Source organism: Neomonachus schauinslandi, chromosome 5, assembly GCF_002201575.2.
Source record: "Neomonachus schauinslandi chromosome 5, ASM220157v2, whole genome shotgun sequence".
NCBI lineage: Eukaryota > Metazoa > Chordata > Mammalia > Carnivora > Phocidae > Neomonachus > Neomonachus schauinslandi.
The window spans coordinates 30,293,333-30,313,672 of NC_058407.1; positions in this window are offsets into that span (position 1 = coordinate 30,293,333).

Genomic DNA, 20,340 nt, shown 5'->3' on the forward strand with positions numbered 1-20,340 from the left:
GAGATGCTTGCTGACTTACATAATCTTTAAGGTAACATTTATCTTAGTGAATGAAGAAAAAATATATTAAAGCAATCTTTTTCTGTAAGGCTACTTTTGAGATCATAAATATTTAGTCTAAGTGATAGCTTCACGAATAGCTTGAGAATGAGTATTAAAAAAGTAAGAATGGGACCTTAGGGAGACCTGTGGTATCTGAGGTTGGCCAGTTCAAATAAGGATGCTTCTAATTTATCTAGTATTCTAAATCTTTTAACCATAAGCCTGCTCTCATTTAGCTTCAGACCCTCTGAGGAGGGTAAGTGTGTACTATCTAAAATTGTTAATCTTCCACTTTCTCACTGCTAGAGACTTAGACTGGGTAGTACTCGACATCTGAAGTGTGATGAGGACGGGGGGGTGCAGTAGCAGGTGCAACCACACCACATTTCTGGAGTCTGGGACTCCTACGAATGCTACCCTAGTGTCTGTCCCCCTTTTTCCTGTCCTCAAAATTACTGAACTGCCAACTGCTTTCATGCTTTTTGTCTCTCCATCTCCTGTATCAACAAATACTTGGTACCTGGCCTGGGGAATTCATACTGTTCTGGACTCGGGAGAACCAAGCAAGGTCCTTCCTCTCAGGGACTTTATGTTCTAGTAAGATAGAGACCTAGGTCACCTGGTAGGGGACGATGCTATCTTACATAGTGTGGTCAGGGAGGTTCTCTTAGACAAGGTGACATTTTGGCAGAGGCCGGAAAGAAGTGAAGGAGCCAGCTGCTTGGTTGTCTGGAAGAGCCTTCCAGAGAGAGGTTCCCATAAATAATGCTTAGCAAGTTTGAGGGACACAAGGAGGGCCATTGTAGCTGGAGAATTAGTGAACCAGCGGGAGAGTAGTAGGAGACAAGCTTAGAGTCCTAATGGGAGACTTTGCCTAACTCTGGCTTCTATGCTGAGTGAAATGGGAAGCCAGTGGAGGATTTTGAACAGAGCAGCAACATAATCTGACCTCTGAAAGGATCATTGGCTGCCCTGGAAAGACAGGGAAATTGGAAGTTAGGAAACCAGTTAGGAGGCTAACCCTTTCAGACTCATTTCATTACAATTTTTTCTCCTGCTTTTTTGGTAGCCCCTTTCTAAAGAGCCTTTGGACCCCTTTATCTGTTTCAACTTTGTGTTTGTCCTACTCTTTGAGATTACGCAAGACTGACATCATTTTTACAGTTAACCCTGAAGAACCTACATACTCTCATTGGCTTCAGGCTCTATGCAGTTTCCCACATGGATCACAATAGCCTCTGTTTTTGCTCTGTGTTACTCAGCAACATGGTCACAAGTAGAAGATGCCATTTCTCTGCTATTTGGTCTCTAGGATTATAGTTGGCACTCTAAATTTTCCTTACTTTTAAAAGCTCTTTACACCTCCTAAGTTACTCTTTATTGCTAATCAGCATGATTGCTAGTCTCGTGATTTCCTCCATCATCTTCCAGTCTTTTAGCTACTACCCTTCACTGATTCCATCCTAAGCAGGGCACGCAACCTGGCTCCCTCATTCCTGCTCTGTCATTGACGGCTTTGCCTCCTCGACGTTTCACTACCTTGGTACCTAAATCGGAATCACCTTTAACTTCGTATCAGTCCTTAGTGTCAAGAGTGTGCTCACAAACTTGCTGGCGACCAAAATCCATACTCATTTCCTGGCTTTCCTCACTGATGTTCAAACCAAACCTTTAATTTGTCTCTCATTCTCTTCAGGGTCCTTCTTCATTGCATTTATTCTAAACCTTTGCATTTTTCTCAGAACTAGGATTCAAGAGATGGTTTGTCTGACTTTATAGAACACACCTTTTCCATTCTGCCTCACACAACCAGTCCTGTGTTATTTTCACATATTTGATAGGAGACACCTGCCTCTCTTTGTGCTTTTGTTACTGGTTTTGGGTCCCAAAGAACAAGAGTTTATGACTATCTATATTAAACTATTGCCTTAGCCCCTATTTGACTAATAATTTTATCATCTAGTTTATTCTCAACCTTTCTCAGCTTAATGTTGCCCAAGACAGTGATTTGCTTTCCTTCTACCACTTTATGGAAACCACTATTTCACAGTACTGAAAGACATAAACAGGACAGTCTGCCAACCACCCTTTGCCTTACTTTGCACTTTATACTACCTATTAATATATAACTTAATATACATTTAATCAAGTCATTCAACCAATTAGGGATCACTAATTAAATGTTCTTCACCTGGGGTGCCTGACTGGCTCATTTGGTAGGGTGACTCTTGACCTCAGGGTCATGAGTTCAAGCCCCACATTGGGCATGAAGTCTACTTAAAAAAAAAAGTTCTTCACTCTATACACAAATAGCCATCAGATCCAGAAATAGATGTCTTGTTGAAATGCTGCCTACTACCTTTCCTATCTTGCTACACATAGTTCTTCCTTGGTTTCAGGTGCTCTTTCCATAGTTTTTGTTTGTTTGTTTGTTTGTTTTCCTTTTCCACTCTTAACTCTCCTAGTCTAGTCCCTCTTTACCTCAGACGCATAGCATACACTTCGGTTTCTCAGTGGTTCTCTCTACATCCCTACCTTCCGCCTCTCCCATTGCCAATCTATCCAACACATAATCCACACCTTCCTAAATCACCACTTGCCCACATCCCTCTTCTCCTCAAAAAATAGATGAGTAAATAATAAACTTTTGAATGGCTCTTTATTTGCTTCTTAGCAACTTTTTGGCCTCACCTAGTTGTCACCTGCCCCCCTCTCTCCTCTGCTGTGAGCATATTCTCTGTTCTTCCCTCTCCCGTAAAGTCCTCCTTGAAGCTCGCCTTATTCCTGGCCCCTTTTGCACTTTCTACCTCTTCACAGTGCGTGCGGCATGCAACCTCCCTCAACGCAACTGACACGGAAGGGAGAAATGGTGACGCAGGCTATTTTCAGAGGAAAATCGACTCTCCAGGACTGAGTGCTGAGGCTCAAACAGTGGGTCTCTCTTTAGGTAGAGGCAGTATTATGTCCAAAAGCATTTGCCTGTGAGCAGACCTGGGTTCTGGTCCCAACTCTGCCTTGTACCAGTTTTAATACTTTGAAATTGCACTTTCTTCAACAGGATTGTATTAAAATTCCTGCCTAGCTTTGGATGTTCAGGTAAACTTGGAAACGTAAAAGCACTTTTAACAATTATAAAGGGCAATGCAAAATGGTACTATTCACTCAAAAGCAACAGAAACAAACCTGGAAGACCTGTTCCTGCCTCCCCCAATAAACTGGTTTAAGTAGACAATTTCCAAGTCAAAAGGACCCTTACGCCCCAGCTGATTTGTAAACACCCAAGGCACTATGAAGATTACCCTGGAGATTCATCTCGTTAGAAATAAGTGTTTGCTTCTGTTTCCTTTTTTTTTTCCCCCTTTTAAAGAGAAGCCGCTTGCTTGCCTCTTGCACATCTGAGAAGTGGATACCAGATGAGTGAGCTAGTGACCCAGTCACTCAGGTTTTTTAAACTATGTGATCATTCAGCTGAACACCACTAGATGCTCCGAAGGTGTAGGGATATTATCTAATTTTAATTGCTCTTTTGTTCCTGGTCATATCTGTATCCCTAGACTGGACCATGGGAGAAATGCTTATTTCCCAAACGGCTGCACATGGGAGTCAGCTGAGGAGCTTTAAAACACAATGGGCACCAGACGCCACCCCCAGGCAGTGTGAACAAGAATGTGGCCTGGCCATAGGGATTTTTTTTTTAACTTCCCAGATGATTCTAATACGCAGCCCAAGTTTGGGAACTACTGGTTAAGCAGAAGGAAGCATTGAGAACTACGATGCTAAAATGCAAGTAGTTAATGAAAAACATAATTTTGTAAATTGGCCCATTAAGATGATGTTCAGTACCAGAGTCTGTTTACTTGGACTTAAAAAAATCAGGTTGTTTCTAATACTTTGAAAATCAACGTTAAGAAGAGAGTGTATAGATTATATTCAATTTAGCTATTTAAATTTACTTTGATTAAAATAACCTGAAATGTATTTTTTTTTGGAAATGTGCTTACTAATAAGCTAAAACCTCTTTATTTCATTATTTGAAAAACAAATTATAAACGATTCTAAAATAAGCTAGTTGGTTTTGTGAAAGCAAAATGAAAGGATTTCAAATATTAGGCCATATATTTGTAGTCTCAAAACAAGCAATATGTCATTTTAAAATGTATTTCTAGCACATTATGCTTTTTTTTACATAGTTGAAAGTAAACAGCATGTATCACTTGACAGGCAAATGTCATTTATGATGAATATTATAGTACAATATTTAGGAGTATACCTTTTTAAGATTTTACATAAAATCACCTTATCTCTGGAAAAAATTACTAATTGATTTTTTTCTAAGAACAATCTCTAAATTAATGAAAAAGTTGTCTCCAACCATCATTTAGTTAATCCCCAAAAGATCCCATAACATTAGCCAACTGGTGGTCTGTTCCTATGCTTGAATATTTCCAGCATTAGTTACAATGCACACACTAACATTTATTGAGCCCCTCTTCTGGGTCACTCACTCTCCTATTTACCTCAGGAAATCATTACAACTCTATTCCCCCTTTTATAAGAGAGAGGTTAAGAAACTTGTCAATGGCCACACAGCTACTTAGCATCATCTATCTGGGTTTTGAATCCAGAACTGCTCAACAATCAGGCACAAACCATTACCTCAGACCGTAAAGCCTCTTCAGCATGGTCCAGTCACTCCCAGTGTCAAGGAATTAGGATCGTATCAACCCAGTTCTTCATGGAGCTTTTCAGATGCCTAAAGGCAGCTTGCATGTCCCTTACCCTCCAAACTCCTTCCCCAGCCTTGCCATGCTCAACCATCTCCAGTTTCCAGCACTGTTCTTCACAGTAGGGTGACTGTATGTACACCCCAGGTTACCAGGTTCGGTCTGTGTATGGGCCGGCCATCCCAGTGTTGGTGGTGGTTAAGAGCTCCCCCTTTCACTCAAAAGTGTTCTAGGTTGAATGATAGAAAATTACACATTTTCAAGTTGCCTCATCATCTTGGTCCTTTCCCTCTAATGTTTATATCCATCTGTGTCTGCAGCATGGCAGCTGTGACTTAGAAATTGTGTTATTTGGGTTTCTACTGCCATGACACGTGGAATATTGAGAAAGGATGGAGAGCCATCTTTTGTCATCAGTATAGATCACAAAGGGACTCCAACGTATATCCTGCTAACAAGATAGCTTTCGAAGTTCAGTTCATAGATCTCCAAGTCTCCTCAAGTTTCTAGCTGAGGAGCCCATTATTACACATTGTGCAGTGCTTCAAACTAAGCTATCTGGGGGAGCCTGCCTTCTTTCCACTCAGGAAGCTGAGAGTGTCATTTGGGACCTAACCACTGATGCAGGGGGTGATTGCTTAAATATCGTAAAAATTCACATAGCTGATCTGAATGCCTACATAAAGTTCAAAGAAGCTTTGTGGCTTAAAGATCATAGATGATTGGTGATAGATAGATAGATAGATAGATAGATAGATAGATAGATAGATAGATAGAAAGATAGCTGATAGATATAGATATGTATAATATAAAACTTGCTTACCAGATACATTATGAATCAGAATCCCCTTTGAGGACAGCATCTAATAAAGTGACTGACATATAGGCTGTCAATTGATGATCCTAAAAATGAATGAAATATTATTAAAAAAAATATTTCCCTACATGATTTTAATAGCAATTCAAGTGTTTAACAATAGAGGCTTCTTTATGTATATTATAAAATATCTTCATGATAGAATATTCAATCACTAAACATGTTTTTAAAAACAGTTTAAAAATCATATATACTTTATATAGCTCCTTTTTTTTCATTCAGCCTAATATTATAAATGTCTCCATGTCAATATTTTAGACTCAATTCTGTAAAAAAATAAATTCTGTGAGTAGGACATGTTATTTGGTCTCTATGTGCCTTACTTCATTCTGTAAAATTGGGATAACAGTGTTATCTACCTAACCCTCAGGGTTATTGTGGTAGTCAAGTAAGATGAAAAGTCAGAAAGTCCTGGGCTCAGAGCACCGTCTGTAAAAAAGAATTTGGTAAATACTCGGTGGGTTATGACAGTAAGTACTTTCATTAAAGTGGTATTATTAGCAAATTATGCAATAAGGGCCGATCCCAGTACAATGAGGAAGGCAAAGTAGATCAGGCATTGTAAACTGGTAGTCTGTCGGCCCCAGTTGACCCATCGAAGTGTTTTGTTTGACCAATAGTAAAGGCCTACAGGGTTATTTTGTTTTGTTTAATGTTTTTAATTGAAAACCTGCATTAGGTGCCTGGGTGGCTCAGTTGGTTAAGCGACTGCCTTCGGCTCAGGTCATGATCCTGGAGTCCCTGGATCGAGTCCCGCATCGGGCTCCCTGCTCGGCGGGGAGTCTGCTTCTCCCTCTGACCCTCCACCCTCTCATGCTCTCTGTCTCTCATTCTCTCTCTCTTTCAAATAAATAAAATCTTAAAAAAAAGAAAAAAGAAAAAGAAAACCTGCATTGACCATTAGATTTCACTAAAAATGCCCAAATTGTTGGCATCAGGCAACATTAGACCCTCAATCCCATATGATAATAGTTCGGTGCTTTACCCTCTCTAGTTTGCCACAGTCCCCACCAATCCCTATGGTCTCTACACCCCTGTGTATAGTATTGGTGACCATTTATTACTGTTTCTTTTATAGCAAAAGTAAGAAGAAAGTGAAATATTTTTATTGCTATGGAGTGTGAAATAATGAAAGCTTGATATCAAGATTCACTTGTAAGAAAAATTCTTCTCACTCTAGTCTTTTTCACTCCTGTATGTTATCTGCCTTGCTTCAGAGGCATCGGTGTGGAATCCGTAGCCTTCCTAAAATTCTAGAGCTGGAAGGAACCAGCACATTGGACCAGACAATGCTATCTTTTCTTCATTGCATAGATGAGTGAGTTAAGACCCCCAGGAGACTGTGACTTGCCCAAGGTTCTGGCTGAAAACAAAGTTGGAGCTGAATCTAGCTTTAAAGTGTTCTCTCTCTAATATTGGGCTTTTAAAAGTTATTTTTGTCTTAATTTTTAAATAATGGAAATGAGTGTAAATTACCTTTAGAGTAAACAAACCCTCAATACCTCTTCCCTCTACAAAACAGGTAACTTGTGGCTTTCTAAATGCAGCTTTTTAGCATATCCTGTTAACTTCAAGCAACTTTTTATCTTCATAAGCTTTAGTTTTGCTACAATGCTTGTAGCGAATTTAAAGAGGCCATTTGAAAGGTACTGTGTTTGGCATACCGGTTTTCCTTTTTTAAAGAGTGGAGAACTTGGACAGAGCTTGTCCCTTGAAGTCCACATAACCTCGAAACATGCATGTCGATCCGGAAAAGACTGCGTGGCTCTTGATTACCCATGGAACTTCAAGACCCCTGAATAATAGATCCACGTATATGCATAAAATTTATTTTAACTATTAATTTCAAGCTTCTCCAAAACATTACTTAATACAAATAACAAATGGCTGAATTAAATCATTTTATTTTTATGCTCTTTTCTTCTCCTCTCCAGTTTCTGGAAAGGGAGACAGTGCAAAGGAATTGGAAAGCAGATGACATGGGTAATTCAGTTGGATCTATACTAAATAAATGAGGCATTATTAGTATGTATAAAAATATAAAGGTCTTTTTTGATTTATCATGTGACTAATTCAGTTAATTTGAAGGCAGAACAGAAGGATGATGGCTAGTAGTGTTTGTAAGAAAACAGCACTTACACTGTTCCTTTTGGAACATTACCTTTTATCATTGGATTGGAAACAAACATTTATGGGAGATTTGGGATTCTGTTTGTTGTGAAACATTCCCAAATATAAATAGCTTTGGTTTTCATTTTAGATTATGAGAATAATCCACGCTCATTATTAAATAAGGGAAGTATGTAGTGACAAGGAAAACATTCTTAATCCCGTCACCCAGATTTAAAAAGAAAAACAGTCCCCACAGAGGAAGGTGTGAGGCATGGCCCATCAATCTCAGTGACCAGGCCGGCTGCGGGGAAAGGAGCGGAGGATGTTGGCTCACAGGAGACTCCCCTGAGGAAGGAGGAAGGAAAAGTGCAAAGAGCTGTGTGATTGAAGGCCCGGCAATGAAGCGATAAAGGGCATCCCTCAGGAGGACTGTAGAGTCAAACAGCGATGGCCCAAGCCGCTCTTCTGTGCAACCTCCTGAAGTCGAGAGAAGGACATAAACAAAAAAACCATGTCTCCCTCAGTCAGAGGGCGGGAGGCGGAGGTAGGCTTATAGGGAAAGATCAAATGGTCCTTGTTGCCAGGGGCAAGTGTGGAAGACCGAGCTGAGCGACAGTGGGAGAACAGAGCAGGGCATAGTCGTGCTTACGGTAATAAGCAGGCTTGTCACACGAATCACTCCAAGTCCTGCTTTAAATTCTGGTCTAGAAGCCTCACTGCACATCTACCCTATGCAGGGACTCTTCTAGGCAGATCGGGTACCAAGATGAAAAAGACACTATCCCCAGTCTCTGCAGCTAACACAGGAACAATTAGAATAATGCAGTAGGTGCAGCAGCCATGCCAAACAGGGTGTGATGGAGGATGGACTCCAACAAGAATGGGAAATCCAGGGTTAAAGAATGCTGGGCAGAGAAACCACTGGGACGGGAACTTGAGGGATGGACAGGGCTCTGCCAGAGAGGCCATCCAGAGAAGACAGCTGGGGGCAAAGGAGCAGGGGAGACAGACATTTTCTCCATATCTGCAAGCTCATCAGGTAAGCAATAGTTCTCAATTCACTACCCTTTAAGATTAATTGAATTATAGATGTTTAAAATACACTAAGACTCTCCCTAGAACAGGCTAATGGGAAAAGCTTACCTTGATTAGATTCTTTGAGATGTGGGATCGTATTGCTTTTAAATATGTAAAGGCATTCAGATGAGAATAACTGTTGGATAATAGATTTTTTTTTTAGAAACTGACAATGAAACATTGGCTTATAAATGTGTGCTTCTAATGTGTTCCGTTCTACTATTTAAACCTTTCCCCTCACAATCTTGATTATACTATGAATTTGCTAAACCCACCTTCCTTTTGCTACCATCTAAAGCAAAATAAATCCTGGGTCTGAATAATAAATAGTTACTGTACAATTTGGTGGAAAAATAAATAAATCTGGGGGGTTACAAAAAGGACATTCTACTCTTCAGTGAATAATCTACCTAGTAAATATTTTCTCATGGTTTGATTTGGTGACAGAAAGGACAAGAAGCCTTAAAGATAAACATCGTCAGAGTTACTCCTCCACTGCCAACTGTAGAAATTCATGCTGAGATCTAATATAAATACAAAACACAAATTCTCTGTCTTATGCCAACAGAACTGGTTCCATGAAGTCTGAATTATCACTAGACTAAAACTGTTCCATGAGTTCTTTTATCCAGGCGTTTTAACTATACAGTACATGTTACTGCCTACTCAGTTTTATGGAATGTGGAGGCAACATCTGATTTAATATTTTCTATTCAGGCTGTTTACTTTGTAGTCAAACATTCTTCAGAAACATTTTAGTTCTCCACCCCCCCCCCCCCCACCATTTTCCATCTACGGCTGTCAGTTCCTATTTAGAAAGGTTAATGGGGACTTGGAGTCTCCCAGCCTCCGATAGAGAAGCAGCTTTTTCTGGCCTTAATAGTTTTCTTTGAATTTGCTGCCAGGTCTGATTCCGCATGTAAATATTTGCCTGAATTGGTTAAAAAAAAAATTTTTTTTTTCGCAAGAGTGGGGGAAGGGAGGTTACCATAATGTAATTTATGATATGAGAAAACTAACTTTCATTTCTACCCCCTTCTTTTTGCTAATTTCTTCGTTGTCGTCAAATTTGCAGATGTCTTCGTTACTGCTTTTCATTAAACTTCTAGCCTCCTTTGGAACTGCTGAATCAACCAGGAAATAATGCAGCACATTAACAGGAGCCCACACTGTTTTAATTAACTCCCCTTAATGTCACAGAGGAGGCTGGGTCAAGTGAGCCCTTCGCCATGACCCTTAACTCTTGAAAAGTGAGCATCTTCTTATGAGAGCTGAGCAACTGACGGTGGACTGCTGACATGTTCCTTTCTCACCTCTGTAAAAAGCAAAGCCTGCCTTGGAACGTTGTGGAAATAACCCACCACAGAAGAAATAGTCTGTGAGCCTAAAAACTTGCTGTGAATGTTGGCTTTTTGCTACAGCCTCCTGCTGGGAAGGAAGAAATTTTGTCTCTTTCCACCACCTCACTTCCTCTTTCCATCCAGAGGTCACCCGCCCAGTTGAGACAGAGGAAGGGAGCTGATGAGCCGGGCCCTGTGCTCACTGGTCTGTGCCTGCACAGTCTGATAGGCATATAATGTGAGCCACTTGGTAAATTTAAATTTTCTAGTAGCTACGTCAAAAAAAAAAAAGTAAAAAGAAGCAGATGAAATTAATTCTAATAATATGTTTTATCCCAACATATCCAAAATTTTATTTCAACATGAAATCAATAGCAAATTTTTTTTTTTTAATTTTTTTAAAGGTTTTACTTGTTCATTTGACAGAGAGACAGCGAGAGCAGGAACACAAGCAGGGGGACTGGGAGAGGGAGAAGCAGGCTTCCCGCTGAGCAGGGAGCCCGATGTGGGGCTCGATCCCAGGACCCTGGGATCATGACCTGAGCCGAAGGCAGAAGCGAACGACTGAGCCACCCAGGCGCCCCAATAGCAGATTTATTAATAAGATATTTTACTTTTTTTAAACTAAGTCTTCAAAATTTGTTGTTTATTTTACACTTGGAGCCTATCTCAATTCAGACATTAACTTTGCATTGGAGATAGATGTTCAGTTAACTACATTTCATAAAGTTAACAGCTGAAAAGATAGATTTACAAGCTGTTCCAAGTATACTAGAAATTGTTTTCTGATAACTAACCAAGTATCAGTGTTCAAAAGTTAATTGAAATCAAATAAAAGTATTCCTTCCACTCCTTAGGTGCACTAGCCCGCATTTCAAGGGCTCAATAGCCCCCTGTGCCTGGTGACTACCATAATGACAGCACCCAATTATGACCTTGCTAAAGTGTGGTCCACAAAAGGACAGCAGCAGCAGCAGCATCACCTGAGATTTTATTAGAAATGCAGCATCTCAGGCCTCAACCCAGACCTACCAAATCAGAATCTACATTTTAACAAGATCCCCAGGTAATTTGTATGCGCAATATAGTTTGGAAAGCACTGATCTATTTAACATGGCCAAGAAATTTGGTATTCTTGCATCCATTTTACAGATGGATATACTGAAGCTCAGAGAGCTTATAGAATGTGCCTAAGATCACAGGACTAATAAGTGCAAGAGCTGAAATTCAAATTCAAACCTTGCCCATTTTTAAGCCCACGCTCTTTCTAGTATTTATCACCCAGAGCATAGATTATGTACTTGCAGTGGTATGGAAGTTAATTTTAAATGGTGCCCAGAGAGAGCATAAAAAAAAAATACAAAGTTTAAAGATTTGTCCCTTTTCTACCCTCTTTTAATTTTTCTAATAAGGTCAAGGATGAAGTTTCTGATTAGTGCCATCGTGTGTTCAATACCCAACACTTGATGAAGTGAACCACAACTCAGAACGTCCAGCAAAGTATCTAGCTAGATCTTCGTAGCTTTGTGTCATTTCATTGTATTTATTCTTACTTTTACCTTGTCTTTATGGCAAATGATGCTGACTTTCCATTTACAGGAGTAATACATAAAGTAGATGTATTTCAGTAAAAGAAAGTGGTTATAAATGCAGATGGCACACAGATACAGCCCCATGGGGAAGGAGGCAAAGGAATGACGGAGGTATGGGGACTGCTCCGGATGCAGGTGCCTCCCCAGGAGGCAGGGCCACCAGCAGCTCCAGGCCCAGAGACGACCAGGAACCACCAAGAATCTCGTGTACTTTTGTATAAAGCACTTTAACAATCGTTAGACCTTTTTATTTACGTGTGTCGTCGATGTGAATTGTACTTGTTTATTTGACTGGTTGCCCAGCATTTCCTACTTCCCAGCACAGAAAACAAAATGTCTTCTTTTGAGCTCCTCAGTTTGACGGCGAGGCTGTGGGCCTAAGGGCAGCCACCGGATGCTTCTGCGCCTGGGTGAATGGAGAGCAAGTGCCACGAGGAAGCCGGGGCAGCTAAGGGCTCATTATCATTTCCCTGGCAGGATTCAGCAGGGGCAGCAGGGAGGCCTGACCGGGCTTGGACGTGGCTCAGAGGCTGAGGCTCCTCTTGGTAACTCCCTTTCTAAGTGCAGGTCTCCTGGGGTGATCCGTGGGTTACACGCCATCATTCCAAGACTGCCTCTTCCCTTTATGGCGACCAGAGTTGGTTTCTGATTTTTGCAAATAAGAACCCTGACTGTGACAATGGGATTATCTGATTATCCATAGAACCCACCAAACTACCAAGTCCCGCCAGAGTAGAGTCTGTGTCCTCTTGTTCACATGGCACAATCCCGGAGGCCTGTCCCATTGTTTCCAGCAAGGTCGGTGCTCAAAAGTTATTTGATGAGTGAATGAGTGTTAGGCAGATAGGAGATGCCAATAAACAATGTCGAAACATCACTTTCTCAAAACAAGCTAAACATATTCTAATTTTAATTCTGACTTAAGATAATCTATGAAAAATTGAACTTAGGAGACAAATGAATAATAATATCTAAATTAAAGAACCCTTTACTTCACCAACTGATTCACCTAAGATTCTTTCCCTTTTCTCATGTTAAGTTTTGCTTTCTAACTATAAACTATTAGAGGAACTCCAACAGAAGAGAACATAAAGGGAAAAGTTTTTGTGTAATGAATATATAATGCTTTCAAAATTTAAGGAAATAAATTATCGAAAAATAACATATTCAGAGCCATTGGCAAGAAGACATGGTTCAACTATGAAGATTACACATATCTGAAATGGAAACGTCAGTCACAGAATTTTCAGAAATTGGTATGTGGTTTGCTGAATCGCAAAGCCATGCTAAGCAGTTTACCAACATTATTATGCTTCACAACAACTGGAATTACGTACTTCTGTGGCCCTTTGCCAGGTGAGGAAACTGAGACACAGCAGAGAAACTGAGCAATTTGCCTAATTTGCCTAAAGTTGAAGAGCTAACTAAGAATCACAGAGTTAAAGAGCTAGGATTTAAATGCCAGCCTGACTCCAAAGCTTAAGATTTTAAGCACATGCTAACCTTGTTGCCTATAGATTTGTGGCATGTATTGGTGATAAAACTTTTGACTTCATTTTTGATGTTTGACAGATGACAACTGGTCCCCACCCCTCCTGCTTCTTTTTGCCTCACATCTGGGCAAGTCTTATGTGGAAGTCTGCCCCTCTCCTCTCTTGGTGCCAGTGGAGAAGCTCCCCTCACTCCAACCCAACCTCCTATGTCCTCACCAGACACACACACACACACACACACACACACACACACACACACATGAAAGCCACACCCTCCTTGCTTCTCTCCAGCCAGTTTCAGCCCAGCTTGGGTGGCTGCCCTGATTCTCCCTAGGAAGCCTCAAGTGTGTGAATAATAAATCTCCTCATATTTTGGTGTTCGTGTGGCATCATCTCATCCAAACAAATTTTGGGGCAGGTGGTGTTGATCCCACCCTTCATGGGACAACAACAGTCCAGTATTAAATGACAGCACTGAGCCTTAGGGTGTGAAGCCAGCAGGCTTCATGAAAGGCTGTTCTAAAAAAAAAGACTATCTATAAAACTCCTTGTTGCACTTACTGCCTGCATAGAGAAATTCATTTATTTCCTTGTCTAATTTTTGTGAATATTATTGCCAAGGGAGGTAGTTATGTCTTCCTTCCCACTTCAAGCTAATGTCTGCTTTTCCCTAGGAATTTTTCTAGCTCAATGAAGTAGGAATTAGTTATCGATTACTATATTTATTATGCTGAAGTTTACTAGTGGGCAGGGTCACTGGAGTGTAAAAGTTAGCCCTCAGGCATAACACTCTTCCACTTTTCGTCCACTAAAACATTCAGTGCAATGATCCTACAAAGTTTGCCTTGTCTTTTACCCCTTTGATGTGTCCTCACTGTCCTCCCTACTCAGCTTGAATTCCATGGCTGGTCATCATAATCACTCCCTTGCTTACATCTTCATCTCCATTACCATCTCTCATTTCATCATACCCTGGTTACATCCACCTCTCTGCCTACTCACACCTGCCCTTGAAGGGGGTTGGAGAACCATAAAACAGGTGGTACTGACGATAGCACAGTTTGCTGAATGTAAGACAACAACCCTCAAATGGCCCCATGGTGCTGCCAGGAATTCATACTGTATGTCCCTAATCCATTCACTCTCCCATGCTGTAAGGTGCTTATTCTACTATTCTTTTCCTTTTCCTCAGACCTCTAACACACCCTCCCCACACTTCCACTCTCGGCTGATGACCTTGCTTCCTGCTTTACTGGAAACACTGAATCAATTGGAAGAGAATTTCAACTGACCCCCAACCCTGCGTTGACTTACCAGCATCTGCACCCACACACTGTGCCTTTCTGCCTGGAATCAGAGGACTGATATGTGCTCCTATAAAAACCCCTGTGCCCCAGATCCCTGTCCCCCTCACCTACACAAGGACATGACTGCAGCAATTTGCCATTTCTTTCCTAAATCATCAGTCTTTTACTTTTTACTGGCTTATTCCCATGGGCATGTAAATCTTCTCTTGAATTCATTTCCCTTAAAAGTTACCACAAAGTTCTTTTTACTCCTTTTTGCACTAAAAATCCTCAAAGAGATATCTATACCATCTCTAAACCTTCTCCTCACATTCTCTCTTAAAACCACTACACTCAGCTCTATGATTCCATCTAAACTGCTCTTGTCGTGAAAAACCAGTGACCTCCATATTGTTTAATCCAATGGTCAGATTGTGGATCCTTATTTTTCTGAACTGAGTGACATCATTTGACAGTTGATGACTCTTTCCTCCATGGCACACTTTTTTTCATTTCCTTCCCAGACACAATGTACCCTTCCCTTTTACTAGTTACTCCCTCTCTGTCTCTTTTAATGGTTCCTTCTTAATGTGGGAGTACCCCACGGATCAGTCCTTGATTCTCTCCTCTATCTTTATTCACTTTCTTGGTGATGTCATTATGACCTGAAATATAAATCTACGTGCAATCACATCCAAATGTATATTTCCAGCCCAGACTCCTTTACTGAACTCCAGATGTGTATACCCAAAGATTTCTTGACATCTCTACTTAGATGTCTAACAGACATCTGGAAATCAGCATTTCCAAAAATAAGCTCCTGATCTTTCCCCCATCCATAGTCATCTCAATTGACAACAACTTTATCCTTGCAGTTTAACAGGCCAAACTTTGAAGTCATCATTGGCTTTTCTCTTTCTCTGACACTCCGTCTTCATTCTAGCAGGAAATTTTGTTAGCTCTAGCATTGGAACGTGTTCGGAATCCAACCACTCTGTACTACCGCGCAGCCACCACCCCGGTCCAAACCACCATCACCTTTTTGTAGCCGGTGACTGCAATAGCATCCTGACTGGTTTACTGCCTTCTACCTTTGTCCTCCGAAGTCAATTCTCAACAGGTTAGTCCTATTAAGGGTGACTGTTTTAAGATATAAGATCCCGCCATCACTCCACACTCAGCAGTGGCTGCGCATTCAAAGCCTCGCCACGTCCTCCAGGTTCTTTATAATCAAACCTACCTATCTTCCCTTTACCTCACCATCCCCCTCTATGACTCTCCGAGCCACTCCTCCATTAGCTGTGATGGCCCCTCTGCTGTTCCTTGGAGACACTCATTGTAAGGCCTTTTCATTTGCATTAACTCTTCCCTCCATCTGGAGCATTGCTCCCACAGAAAGGCTGATTCCTCACCTCCTCTAAGTTTTTGTTCAAATTTTACATTCTCATTGAGATACCCTGACCATCTGTGACAGCTTGTATTTTCCAAATATGGCCATAGCAGTACTCTCATCCTGAAATTCTTACAGTGCCACCTTACTACTCCTCCATTAAGATATGGAGTCTATGTCCCTTCCACCTTCAACCTGGGTGGACCTTTATGACTCAACCAGCAAAGAGAAACTACATGACTTGAGGCTAGGTCAGAAAAGGTGATACATTCTCCAATAAAAGGAACCAGGGCTCCTTATGGAAATGATTGATATTAGGGTATAGGGTAGAGAAAGTACAAGTGGTCCTGGAAACATCTATTCCAGAATGTAAGGAAGTATAAATAAAATAGATACACAAATACATATAACGTTAAGTGCCTCTCACAAAATTAGTGCCCAATGGATGAGTTACCTTGGTCTTTGCCTGGTACTTAGTTTTACTGAGAATATTAGATGCCTGCAGTCCTCTCTGTGTTCTACACTGACGGATTCCAGTAAGTGGCACCGTAAGCAGAACGACCACTGTTGAATCCCCTATTTCCATTGGTGTCCATTTTAAATAAGAGGTGGGCTCCAGCAGGATTTCAAGAAAACCCAGGATTTTACCTGGGCCAAAGTGTTGAGAACGCTGTAACTGTGAGAATGAAACACTTGTATCCTTTGGAATGCATCCTGGAGGGGGAATGAGTGAACCGTGTCCAGATCATACCACTGGTCACCTTGAAGCTAAAAAGGAGAATATTTGTTAAATTGCTGGAGTGAAATCTATACATTTCTGTAACTCCAAGCCTTTAGTCTCTCCTAAAACAAATATAACATCAGCTTTAACAATCCCACGAGGTAAAAATTCTACATAGCGGAAAATTCTTGTAATTTTGTTGAGTTGCTTTATGAGAAAAATAAGAAACCTTGCTCAGGCTGTCAGAATAATATAAGACAGCTTGTGGGTTTTTTGCCTTGAGTTTGCGTGGGCAGGAAATTTATTCTTCACTTGGTACATCTTTGAGCTGCACACAGCTGTGTGAGATCCCAGTTCTTTACAAATTGCTAATAAAGAAGATAATGCCAACATTTGCACTCTTCTCAAAAGTCAACCACTGAAGATTTAAATCAAGATTTCTGGATAGAAATCTTAATCTTTTGAGTCATGTTGCCATCCTTTTAAATTTGCTTCCTAACACTGAAGTGAACTAAAATTAGAATTTGAGATAAGGCAGAAGCAATGCAACAATTTTCTCATTCATATAACATGTACTTATGAGCATCTAATCTATGCGTATGCATTTAGAAATTTTTTGAAAATGACAAAATGGATTTGATCTCCAAATGCAAGGATTCTATTAAGTTCTGCCAAAGAAGAAGAAGGTAATTAATATTTGTTGAGTCCTTGCTATGTGTCAGGCACTTTGCTAGGGTTCTGTAACTGTTGTGGTATAAACATTCTTGATCCCATTTTCCACATGAGGATACTAGAGCTATGGAAGGAAGGAAGTAACCAAGTTGGAATCTAACCTCAGACCAATCGATGCCAAAGCCTGCTAAATCACACTACCTCCGATAATCCAAAGTTTCCTCCTAACTAGAAATTTTTTTATTTTACTTTTTTCAAAAATGTTCTCACAAATATTTTCAATTCACTTAAAGTACATTTAAATCGGTTGAAACCACAAAGAAAATGAATATATATTTCATAGTCGTTTATTTTTTACGTTAATGTGATATTGGATATGGGTGTGGGAAGTAGAGTCAGATGGAGCACCGTAATGAAGGCCTCTGCTCATCTGAGGTCATTCCTGCCTTGATCCTCCTGTCTTTGTTTTTTCCATCCTCCCACCCTCCCTCCATCCATCCCGTCAGTTGAGCTCCTCCCATTTCTAGGTACTGGGGCAGAAATGGGGCTCCTCCCATTTCTAGGTACTAGGTACTGGGGATTGAACGTCCTTCAATCCCAAAGAACTTTCAGGCGAATGGGTGAAAAAGACACATAAAGTAGGCAATTTAAATGTAATAATGAACTGCTGTGGAAGGAAGTATGAGAGGTAGGGGATCTTGGAAGGAGGTATGCTCTTGGAGGAGTCAGAAGAGGGTATTTGAGGTTACCTCTGAAGGAGGGATAGAGAGGAACAGAAGACATTCTGCTTCGATAACAAAGAAGTGGGGTTGGACTAGACTGAACTCTTACCTCCGTAATGACTCGCACGTCAGCGATCCACAGGGTAACTAACCTGAGGCTAACTGCTCCGCTTACCTTTCACAGTCCCAGCTCACACATCCAGATGTCAGCTGGTAGTACTGCCAATTCATGTCTCTTCCAGGTTCAAGGCAATCTTTACACTCCACCCTTGTGGACCAATTAATTTTTTTTTTTTATACCACCTAACAGAATAATTTGGCCTCTTAGTACATCTCTGTGAAGTGAACTATTCATTTTTAAATGCAGGCTGGAACATATCCAGGAGCTAAAAAAAACCCTGATCCTGGAATATGCCAAGAGTCTCCCAAATTCATGGGGACACCCATGACACCGGACGTGGTGGTAGAGGTGGTGGTGGTGGTGGGGAAAGGGCAGAACTTTAGAGTTGTGTAGTCACTCTAAAAAATGAGGCTTCTCAAGTAAGGTCCGAGGACAGCCTGACTCTAAACACACTGCGGACGCTTGCTGGAAATTGGAGGGTCCTGGCCTTACGTGCCACTGAGGCAAATCTTTGAGCATGGGACCCAGAAATCCTCATTTAAACCCTGCGGATGGCCTGATGCTCTGAAGCCTTCCAGACCTATAGCATTCTGGGCCTTTGGGCCCAGAGTTTCCCCAGAACTAGTATAAGAAGCCTGATTGCTGCCACCTTGTGAAACTGCTTATTCATAAAAAAAAACAAAGAATGCCAAGAAACTCATTATGAACAAAGTATTGTAGCCTCTCAGGGAGCTTGTGTCAGAGCAGACAGTACAGCCGAGGCAGGGGTCTAAGAGATCTGTTGGGGGGTGATGCCTATGAACAGTAAAGGGGAAAAGAGCTGGAGCCAGCAGGGCGGGCCTTTCCACCACAGTGCAAGTCCGAGCCCCGCCCACCCACCGCCCCGCCCTCCCCCCTCCCCCCCTCCCTCCGCCCCCTGGCCAGCCCAACGGGGGCTCCAGCTCATAGATGTCCTAGAGAGGGGCCTCAGGTTGAACGAAGGTGGCCAGGCCCTGGGACCCCTGCCGTGCTCAGTCACCAGCTACCTGGCGGGAGTGTGTCCTGGCCTCAAACACTGTGCCAAACCCCAAAGTCGGGGCAGCTGGAGGCCATGGCCTGACTGCGCCCCTGGTGACAGTTCCCTCCTGAAGGGAGTTCTGAGAGGGGCACCTCCACGGCTGCCCCAGAATGTGTTCTCGGAAGAGAGATTTGAAGGTCTGAGCCTAATCAGTGGAACACCACGGAGAAGGGATGTGGCAATAGTGTGGACTCGGGCATGTCTCTGGAGCCAGGCAGGCCTAGACAGGAATCCCGCAGGCTATTTGACTTAGGGTACCACCTCGGGTAGGTGACCTAACTCTCCATGACTGTCTCCTCGTTGGTCAGAGTGGGATGGTCTATAGAATAGGGCATTTGGAGCTGGCTAATGACAGTACAGACAACATCTTCCTTATTCCCTAATGATACATATGTATATACACCCACACACTCATACACACACACACACACACACACACACACACACACCACAATCGGCTTCTTCATTTGGATGCAAGTATCAGTTTCTAACAAAGAAGGGAAACCGGAAAACAGAATAGGCAAGCACTGAGTAACGGCACAATGCCTATTGTTGACCTGGTCCAGACTGGATTTGCATCTCCTGTGATTGGCATGGGGTAAGGGGTTCATGGGCATGGCAAGACCCATGACGTGGTATTTACAGAAAATGGTACTATCTGTAGGCCACACTGGGGTTGATGACAGAAGACTGCTCAAAGTTGGATGGCAGCGCTAGGACTCTGGTCACCCGGGCCCCATCAGGCTGTTCCGAGGGCCAGGGGAATCGACATGTTGCGTAACCTGTGTGGAGGGCACAGTTGGGAAGCTCTGCCATTAGTTCCCGAATCTCCTCAGGAGACTTTTGGAGCCTTGGCTACATGGAGAACTGCTAAAGGGCCAAGCTGACATAGAGGGAGAGGAGACTCTGTCTTTTCATCAAATTTGAGATGTTTGAGGGCACCTGAGTGGCTCAGTTGGTTAAGCGACTGCCTTCGGCTCAGGTCATGATGCTGGAGTCCCGGGATCGAGTCCCGCATCGGGCTCCCTGCTCAGCAGGAAGTCTGCTTCTCCCTCTGACGCTCCCCCATCTCATGCTCTCTCTGTCTCTATCTCATTCTCTCTCTCAAATAAAT